The sequence below is a fragment of the Sipha flava genome, unplaced genomic scaffold, assembly GCF_003268045.1.
Source record: "Sipha flava isolate LNK unplaced genomic scaffold, YSA_version1 18477_pilon_pilon, whole genome shotgun sequence".
Classification (NCBI taxonomy): Eukaryota; Metazoa; Arthropoda; class Insecta; order Hemiptera; family Aphididae; genus Sipha; species Sipha flava.
In genome coordinates, this window is record NW_020272307.1 from 1 (window position 1) to 11,410 (window position 11,410).

The 11,410-nt window shown below is 32.7% G+C and overlaps 1 pseudogene; it reads left to right on the forward strand.

Annotated features, from left to right (window-relative positions):
* Positions 1–10,265: 10,265 nt before the first annotated feature.
* On the forward strand, positions 10,266–10,860 carry LOC112681054 (annotated as a pseudogene).
* The last annotated feature ends 550 nt before the right edge of the window (positions 10,861–11,410 follow it).

An 11,410-nucleotide genomic window follows, 5' to 3' on the forward strand; every position in this document is an offset into this window, starting at 1 on the left:
CGATTTGTTCTCGGTTTTCCGTCCACGCGCATCACTTCCGGTCCGTTCGGCACCACCGCCGGTGGCGTTGGATTATTCTTAACTAAATTATTCTCGACACCACTGAGGACGAGCGATGGCTTCGACGACGATCTCCAGGGCGATACCGACGCACTCGGAACCGATAAACGGTCGCTCGACGTTGCTCTGGCACTCGTCGTCGCCCCGTCGTCGACCGCGTTTTCCATGTCGGTCGCACGGCTACCTCGAACGCGCGTCTTCAAGATTTTGAACAAATCCTGGAAAAATACACGAGTCTTATCGCACGGTCATAGATTTCTAATTATAGCCGGATCCTTAAACGTACGAATACGGGTAATGTACGATCGTGAAAGCATATTTTCCCGCAACGCGATTGCGAACGATTTACCTTACCACCACTAACTCTGCACTATTTTGGACTTCTTTGACGAGCTTTTTTTTTTTTTTTTTGTTATCGCAACGGACCGATATTAAATTAATGAATTCAATATTATTTGTCCAAATTTTGTTTTATTTTCAAACAATCGAATCTTATAAGATTAACAATAATGGTTTTACTATACTATTCCGCCGAGCGATAAAATAGATATAGAATAAATACCATCACATTTAACTATAATATTATTCCCAAACTTCTATTAATTTGATGAAAAACCAATTCGTGTCGTATAGACGTGCAGTATTATATGCAGTATTATTCAAAACTATTATTTTGTGACATTTTTTTTCATTTCTATACAGTATTTTATGAATTATACATTATTAATATTTGTACCGAGAAACATTTTTTAATTAAAAACTTATTTTGAATCATTTCATTTTAGTTTGTAACATAATTATAGTAAAATAATATTATAAATATCGAGTAGATTTTACTAAAAAAAAAATTAATTAAATCCTAAAATAAAATAAAATTCAGAAATATTTACATATCTAGAAGAATATAAACTTGGCTACGTATCCTTCGTTCTCAATAGTGTTATAAAAATGGTAAAACGTTCGCGATCGTTCGTCACACTGACGCTCTGATATCACAAAAACTAACCGTCGTAATCGCTACAGATGCCATGTGATGATCATGAAAACTCCAAATCGTAAGAAACATTCGACCTCAATCATAAAGGGCTTATTCGTCGATATTTTTTACTCACTTTGGCGTTTTGCGAACCGGATCTTTTGCGGCGTTTTATAATACAATCGTGTGTCTCTTCTTCTCTGTCGTCGACCTCTACGTTACTGGTGTCCATAAATTCTTTTGCGTCCGCTCTACGGGGACTGCCGACATTGGTTCTTTTAGCGTCATCTTCTTTGCAAAGATCCACTAAAAAGCATTCCTTGTGGACGTACGCTTCGCATCCTATACACGCATAAACGCAATATTAACTGTCGTTTCAACAATTCCGATGAAACGTAATCAAAGTTCGGTTTGGAAAAAATCAACTCTTCGCCTCTCGTTCGAACCATTTCAATAAAATCAACGTCCATACGTACTTATACATCGCGCCATCTTCGAGTACGATCGTTTGGCTTCACAGAGACAGCATTTCCGAAAAAATCTGCGAGTGTAGTTGACGTCCAAAAATTGGTTTTCGTTCCCCCAACGGCAATTTCCAAACACGTGTAGGCAAACACGTTGACAAATGGCTTCCATCGTGTATGACGTTGATTGTTCGCGAAAAATATCAAGAAAATATTATACAGTCGTTTGAAAGATTGATATAATAGAATATAACAATTATCCGGACAAGACAAATGTAGCTGCGATTTATATTGATTCTCAGAAACAACAATAGCTTGAGAATTTTTAAAACATTTAACATAATCGTTTCCGGGTTCCATAACAACAAGAAATTTGTTGAGCAAAAAAAAAAAAAAATAAATAAACAAATAAATACGGCCAATCACTATGAAGAGGGTTTTCCAAAGATATTCTAGCAATACCATCTCGAGAAATCCAAATGATCCGATGAAAGCCCCAAAATATTTCATTAGGCGGGGCCAATGAGAGACCAAATGTATGGTCGAGCCTTGCGAAAATACGATTGCATTTGTTGACTATAAACACAAATATAATACGAGACACAAATTTAGGTTTTGGGCATTACATAATCATATAAAATCACAGTACCTACCGATTTCCTCTATATTATTTTTTTACTACTCGAGAACATAGAGTGACGAACTTTATCACGGCAAACGCATCATTGGAGCAGTACATCGCTTCGGCGCGGGGGCGGGTTTAAGGGGGTGTCTAAGAGGGCAACATCCCTCCCCTCTTGGAGCTGAGCTGTTTATTTTTCTAAGTTAAGTATTATAAAAATTATGATAAATCAACAGTTATAATTAAATATCGTCATTGTGAAACAAATACATTAAAATAAAAAAAGAATTATTTACTTCCGAGTGACATATTCTGTGAATTAAAATTATATATAGACCCATACGACTAGCTACATTTTTGAAATTTAAGTAGTCCCCCCTATTGGCGAGTGATAAAAACCGCCACTCCTTTGGCGTGCACGAAAACACTTAGGTGCGATATTCAACCGGTGCGTAATGCGTATTGTATACCATATAGCATCTCAACGATACGGGCAGAGCTGATTCGAATCGCGTTTTAAAAGCATGTGTACCGAAGTGTCTCGGCGCGCGAGTATAAAATATGCGAACAGGGATCGGTTGAATGATACAGAAAGAATGTATGTATAACCTCGAATACAAACAGTTCGCAAAGAGGTCTGTATTTGAATATTTCCAATAAAATATCCACTTGGACGTCCCGTTCGAGTGACACTTGAGAAGCTTTTAGCAAAAATTGCTATAGGATTTTTGTTTTATTTTATTTTATTTTCTTGAACCGCTAAAAAAAAACACATTCGCTACTAATACTATTGTTATTATTTCTTCGGGGAAGATTTTTAGCTTCTTTCATTCATAAACATGGTCTACTTGCTAACTCACTATATATATATATATAAACCTATTATTTAGCTAATCTCTTGCTTTTTTTTTTTTTTAGATTAATGAAATGAATCTCCGCTAATAAGTTTCGAATCCAATCAATTTACTTTTGCACCAAACGAGAAGTGCAAATCTAATCGTTTGCAAATCATATTCGGAAAATACCGTTTCGGGAAAAAAACGAATTCTCTTGTGTAACAATACGTTATTTGGTATCGTGTTTGAAAATACATTCACGTTCAGTTCGATACAGAAAAACGTAAGATCGAGTAGAAGGGCGTCAGCGGCACAAGACGTTGTACGTTATTGTCCTTAGACGGACTCGAGGTACAAAAACGGTTAGAAAACCAACAACATCGCGAAGAACGAAAAAATACCGTGTACATCTTCACGCATCGGTTACGACGAGATTCGGTACAGTGTACCCATACGTACTGCTCGGTTCTCGCAATTCTCATTCGGTTAAGTACCTCGAGTACAAATATTTTGTTTTCCACGACCGTATATATTGTAACAACGTACACTCCGCGTTATTATATTAGATCCGCATGTGGCCCGCGAAGCAATTTTTTATGGCCCGAACAAAGGTGGTTAATTTTTGTGTTTTGTTTTTGTTCAATAAAATTTCCATAAAATTTTCAATACTATTCAATTATTTTTTCTTTGTTAATAAAACCTAATTTAACCGTTAATAGTTGTCGTTTATTCTATGTAGTTATATAGTCAGTTTAATCTATAAAATTGTTATTATTATCTGATCGGAGTCGAAGATAATGATGGCTGCACTACTCAGTCATAGGATAAATTAAATATACTCATATATATTTAAAAATTAAAATTTTAAATATATTTAACTTATGTATTTAATACATACGTGTTTTAAATATTTAATCTATGGTCATAGTTACTTTGCGTTTGTAGCGATTAGTATTACACCGTGATTACGCCCGTACGTGTGACTGTTTGCGTTTGTAATAATTTCATTTACAAGTAAATTATGGCGACTAAAAAAAGAAAAATTTGTAATGAACATCGTTTTTTTTTAATAATTCTTGGGTTGATTTATACTTTTTCGTCGAAAACAAAGGTAAGCCATTATGTTTAATTTGTCAAAAAATTAAATTTTTTCTTAAAACCAATTTTTTCCAGTAACATTCGTATTTTTTACACTCAAATTTCTATATAAAATAATCAAATATAATAACAATACAATTATTAGTATATATCATATGTAAAAATTTTTTTTTTAATGTGGCCCTTGATAAACATTTGAAAAAAAAAATATGGCCAGCGTGGTTCAAAAGGTTGCCGACCGCTGTATTAGAGCAACGAAAACCGTATTGACTGCGATAGACGTGTGCACCGAACGAAAAATTCTACCAAAACTTTACAGTATTATGTACATTATTTTGTACAATTTTGCACAACCAAAATAAAATTTTGTACATCCCCTTTAACACGAGAAAACCCGATTTTTTCATGCGCGTGCCGGGGAAACGTTTCCCCAGCACTGCCAAGGACCAATTATTATTTTATTAAAATTTAATTAATACAGTATTATGTACATTATTTAATACAATTTTGTACAACCAAAATAAAATTTTGTACAACCCCCAAACACGGGAAAATCGGATTTTGTCATGCGCATACCGGGGAAATGTTTCCCCAGCACTGCCAATGACCAATTATTGTTTTATCAAAATTTAATTTTATTATATATAATATAATTTATTATAATGCCCCCCTTAGATTTTTTCCCAATCACGCCACTGTAAATCACAATTGTGTCATATATATATAATTACATATATAATATATATATATATATGTATTTGTTAATATCTATAATAATAGTAATAGTCTCAAAAACGTTGGAAACCGCTTCACTAGGCCAACTATACGAGCGTGGACGCGATTAAAAACCGCCACGATTAAAAATCGTCTTTTTGCCCCTTGAGGGGTAATTACCCCCAGGTTGGGAACCGCTGGCCTAGTGTGTAAGCAGTATATATGTTATTATTACAATAACGATATTTATTTATAACAGGAACAGTTACAATATAACATCACAATTGGATGTTTCAAATATAACTTAAAACCGACATCGCTAGGGTATTAGAAACATCAGATGTTTAGTGGGAGATAAGTTTTATAAGTTTTAAGTACGTTAACTAAAATAATGCGTTTAGTTTGAAGGGCAAGACAGTAAAATAAAATATGGTATAAGTCCCAGATACATTCATTTATGTGAAGTGTGCAGAATGGAAAATCATTAAGGCCAAGTTTGAAGTTTGAAGAAGTGACTGAGTAATTATGATTTTTATATTACAATTTTTAAACTACTACAAATACATTTTATTAAAGCATTTTTTTGCTATTCTTTAGAGCATTAAAATCTCAGCTCTATTAATCAAGGAAGCCCATAGGAAAATTCTCAAGGACAACAAAATTTTAATTTATCAATCTATTTATAAATAGGAATGATCCACGGTATAGGAAGGGCCTTATAATTTTATATTATACTATTATATTATATATATCAAGCTGGAAGACTATAAAATAATAATTATTTAACCAATTTACCATAAAAGTAATTTATTAAAATTTTTATTTAATTAATAATATAAATTGGACACTAAAAGCATTAGTTATATTTATTAAAATATTAATTTACAAATATAATATAAATATTATGGTGGTGTACACACACACATATACATACCGTATTTCTGGAAATACACAATATTTTAAGAATTGATAATTATTCATAAAATAGAATCGATAAAGCGTTTTGTTATTTATAGCTGATAACCTGATTTCCAAACTAAATAAATAGATTTTTCATAAACAAATTATAGGTTTACATATATTAAATTAAATTTTTAAATTCTATTTTAATAAATATATTCTTATCACGGTAAACAATTTTCCAAGATTTTTGACATTTTCCAGGGGGGACATATCCCTCTCTTGCCACCCATATGGACACCCTTGCTAGTAATTAATGTAATTAAATATTAAACATGTCGAGGACTGTACTGGGCGTGTGGCTACATGTGATCACATAGAACCGACGGCAGACGCAAATTCGATTACCCTCGTGTATGACTGCTCTATGTAGTTCGTAGTGTTTTACGACAGTCGCTTCAACATCAAAAATAATTTCTGTAAATATTTTTTTCTTTGCATGACTATATATTACGGAAAACACCAGAGTGATCTTCAGACACTCGTGTTCGTTTCTCGCACACTACACACACACACACACACTTATCTATACATATATATATATATATATTTGTGTGTGCATTAGTTTTTATATTTTTGTGCGTGTGTAATATGTTATGCCGTCGTCGGTTAATGTAAATTTGCGTGGGACGTATAGTACGAGCAAGTGTGAGTTTTTTCTGTACTGCGAATGCTTTGGTGTACACCGGGATGGAAGTTTAGTCGGGGTTATAATTTTAAAACTTATTTATGATTTATAAACGTATTCCAGGCAATGCCCATAACGTACCAATTTAAATAGCAAATATAATAATACTGCTATAATATATTGCATATTATATTATTATCATTATCACACCGATCGTATAACTATTATAACGTCGCAATGGTTTACTATATGCGTGAACATGAATAATAAACATTATTATAAAGTATATATAACATTAGTATTATAATTAATGGTATGAGTATATGCTATTATTAGTTTGTCTTGAAATATAATATTCCTAATCGACATGATTACAAGCAGGAGCTTAATTAAAACTGATTCAGGACTATGGATTATTTTTTCAATTAGAAACCGAAAATAATGGTCTCGCCCCAGCTTTAATGCAACCCATGTAATTATACTTTTTAGCCCAGAAAACACATTAACTTTATTTTAAGTTGTATATATATATATATATATATATTTAATTCAATACAAAAGTATTTTTTCAACTTTTAACTAATTTACTTATTATGTTAAAATGTATAATAACATTTTATAGGAATATATAGAATACGGTCAAGCCTGCATAACATAAATTAAGTCGTCGTGTTCCATCAGTGTTAATTCGTGTGATAAACGTTGAATATTATGCGTAAGCACATGCTGAAGATTCCGGATTTGCTACGAAATAGTTATATTCGATGGTTTATTACGATAACTTTGACGGGTCCCTTTAAGTATATAAGTATTAAAACGTACTGTGAAAAATCGTTGTTCGTACTTCGTACACGTAGAACACCTCAGAGATCAATTGTAACGATAACGCCTGTTTGCTTCACGTACGCTCTATTCTAAAAATAATAATAACTATATTACACGTCCATAGTATGTCATCGAGCGCGCACGATACGGTAACGAAACACGAAACACGGTACGCTGCTGTGCTATTATGTAATTAGATTTGACTTCGATGTGTACACATCGCAATCGGCTCGGACGAGAAGGCACGTGGTGCGCGTCCGTCAAACCGGACAGTCGAATGTATGACGATAATACCATTAATGTAGTTTACACATTATTTATTATACATCAGAATTGTGTTTGATTATAAACAAGACGTGAAGGAGAACTGTTATCGATCGTGCTTGTTCCTTACGGCATACATTTTGTTTGCGACGCGCGCGCCGACGTATGCCAATTACAATATTCGTATGTACTAGTGCTCTGCATGGTCCGGTCTAGTATGGTACTAACATCCATAAATTATTAAATCATCGGTTTGGTCCAGTTCAATAATTTTTAGTAGTAGTTCGGTTCAGTCTTCAGATCAAATGCATTATTTTCAGTCCGGTCCGGTTTCAAAAAAAAAAAAAATGAAAATCGGTCCAGCCGGTCCCAATAATGGTACTTAAAATCTAGTTACAGGTATTGTTATGTAAATAAATAATAAAATAAAAAAGACTGATATAGATAAGCGAAATTGAACTAAAATCGAAAAATATTGATATCGAAAAACAAAATTTAAATTTATATTGAATAATTTATTTAAATTTGAAGCTCAGTTTAAGGTAATTTTTTGATACAGAAAAATTCGAATAGTCAAACTATTTTGAGTATTATACATTCATGAAGATTTACACATGTATAACGCAGTAAAACAATGACGAACAAAACAGTTTAACATTCCACAATCAAAAAATACCTACTGTACCAAAAATAAAGTTTACGCAATACCATTTATCTCTTGAAAAAGACGCAACATGCGTAACCAGTAGTGTTCCCATAGGGTATACTACGTATATGCCGTATACTCTCAAGCTTTTTTTAAAATATCATGGTTATACTACGTATACTCTCAAACAAACCATACAAAAAGGAAAAATACGTTATTTTTTTAAAACTTAAAAGTATAGTATGTTTTTACTAATCCGTTTCACGACGCTCAATAACGACAGACGACAATAACGATAGTCACGGGCAGTTGACCAATACTCGTACGTCGACAAATAATCGTTATCGGTGGTATTTCCCGTAATCGTTGTCGACGTCGTCAGTCTACGACGATAATAATCAAAAATAACACCATGTTACTCAGTATGAATTATTATAGTATATTACACAGAGTAATATTTAGTATTTGCACATAGACGTCAGTCATCGTTCGTGAGTTCGTCAGTGATATGTAAACAGCCGTTACTCCTATTTGTTTGTTGTTATAATAAGTTCAAATTTGAAACGTGGACCCCTTGATAGTTTCTTTTCCCTCGGACAAAAAAAAGTAATTCTATTTATAATGTTGATATTCCTGTAACGGGTCCATCAGTTTTACCATACAACGAGGAAAATAATGATCGCGTGGTTCGATGTGATCCAAACATTACGGAAATACATAAAAGTTGGTCCGTGTTATGGACTAATGAACAAGTAACTGAATTTCAGAAGAAAAATCCGTGGATAGATTGTAAAAATGGGAAATTAGGGTGTAGTAATTGCATACAGGTAAAAAATAGTATTCAGTTACAAAAATCCATTGCTGATGGTAAACTTCGAATTTCACGTGAATGGATGGACTTTGAAATAACGGCTGCTGGAAGTAATCGTACGAATCAGCCATCTTCTTTAAGAAGTAAAATTAAACAGCATTCGGAAAGTAAATTTCATTTATTTGCTGAGAACGTCTTAAAGAAAGGCTTTGAACAGGTTTTGGATAGAATGAATATATGTCCGAAACTGTGATTATCAGTAATATGAGAATTTTTCAAACTGCATATTGCTTAGTGAAGCATCATCGTTCCTTTTTACAGTTTGAAGAACTTATTAAACTGCAGACAATTAATGGATTAGACATGGGATCTTCCTTGCACAGTCGAATAACTGCCACTCGAATAATTAACGTTATCGTAAAAGAGATGCGCCAACGGCTAATTACACGTTTTATAAATTCAAATTCAAAATTCACTATAATGATTGACGATCGACTACACTGAGCACAAAATGCACACTGATTTTATATATTTTATCAAATTTTGATTCAGAGATTCCTATTGTAGTATTTTTTGATTTAATAGAGCTGGATAGGCAAGACGCTGTAAATATTGAGAAAGCCTTGAGGTTGAGCTTAGAAAAAATTGGAATTTTTAAGTCTTTTGCATTGAAGAATTGGATTGCATTTTCAAGTGATGGAGCTAGTGTAAGGACAGGCACGAAATCTGGAGTAGCTGCTAAACTTTGTGAGAAGATACTGCAACTATTAACGTGGTATTGTTTATGTCATCGACTTGAACTTTCAGTACATAATGTCAAGATGTGCAAGGTGTTTCTCGTTTTCAAAGTTTAATGGATAAACTTTACTTTTATTATCACCAAAGTTCTAAAAATTCTAGGGCCTTAGACAAAGCTTGTTTGGAGGTTGAAATTGAAATGAAAAAAATTGGCCGTGTTTTAAACGTGCGTTGGTCTGCCAATAGTTTTCGTACGATAAAAGCCATATGGGAAAACTATCCAGGGATACATAAGCACGTGAGTCAAACTCTTGAAACTGGACTAAAAAAAAATAATTAGAATCTTCTTCTTTCCTAGAGGAGCTTGGACTCTTTTATGACGTCCTTTTCGAACTCGGAATGTTGTCTTTATACTTCAATCAAGAAAAACAACATTAATGCGCGCTCAGTCAGAAATGTGTAGGACAATTAGAATTCTAGAAAGTCTGAAGACAGAATCTGGTGAAAAAGAAAAAGATATCATAGAAGCTATACAAAAACGAATTTATAAAGGCATAAATATTACAATCACAAAGTCAGGAGGAATCAACAGATTGCAATTATTGAAAAATATAGTCGATAGAATGCGTCAGCGCTTATTCAATGACCTTAAAAATAAATCAATAATACAAGATCTAAAGGTAAGAAATATTGAAAAATTTAATCTAATAATTATTACGCAAACATCTAAATTACATTTTTTTTCACTCTGTAGGTTATTGGAAAAATATTTAAAATAGAAACCGATGATGATAGAGGAGATGAAGAATTTAAAAGAGTGTCATGAAGATTTGGTCTATCTGAATTTGAAAGTATAGTAAACTTTCGTTCTCGAAATACGTCTTTTGATCTTATAAAAACACTAAACATACTTCCAACAACAACTTCCGAATGTGAACGAGGATTTTCTGATATGAATCTCATCATAAGTGATCTTAGAAATCGTTTAACGATTAAAAATGTGTCAGATTTAATGTTCATCTCCATCAATGGACCCCCAGTTGAAGACTTCAATCCACGACCATACGTAAAAATTTGGCTGCGGAACCACAGATCAGCAGATTCAGTTCCACGTGGTAAAGAACAAAAAAAAAAAACCATCGACGAAGAAGATGAGTTAAGACAACAATTTTTTGTCAATTTATTTAAATAATTAATTTTTAAACAATATTTTTTACAACCGTATTTGAATATTATAAACATTTTTGTTTAAATAAATATTAAAATTAATTATTAATATTAAAAATATAATAGTAATTTTTTTGGTTATTAATTAAACCTCTCCACCATTTTATCGTAAAAAAAATGAAATACCTTTATTTTGGCGTTCTTCAGCGTAGTATACTCTCATAAAAAAATGATGGGAACATCACTGAGCGTTGTATATAGACATTAATTTAATATCTGTAATAGTAATTCACTTCTCATTTGTGTTGATCATCGGCAAACCTCCCAAACCTTGAGGCCTTGTGGTGTCAAGTGCTGTATAACGTGGGCCTTGCTTATTTTTATCCAACAAGTAAATAAAAAAAAAAAACTAGAATGGAAAACATACAGATATTGTCTATAATCTGTATCGACCATATAAATTATATTTATACGGATCGTGGAATATATCTTCTAAAACTGAAGACTAAATCAATAACGAAAACTGATAGGACTCTAATCTGTGATTTTACTATACTTGTCACTTGTTGCCTTCTGACAAGAAAATGTTGTGTTATCCGTA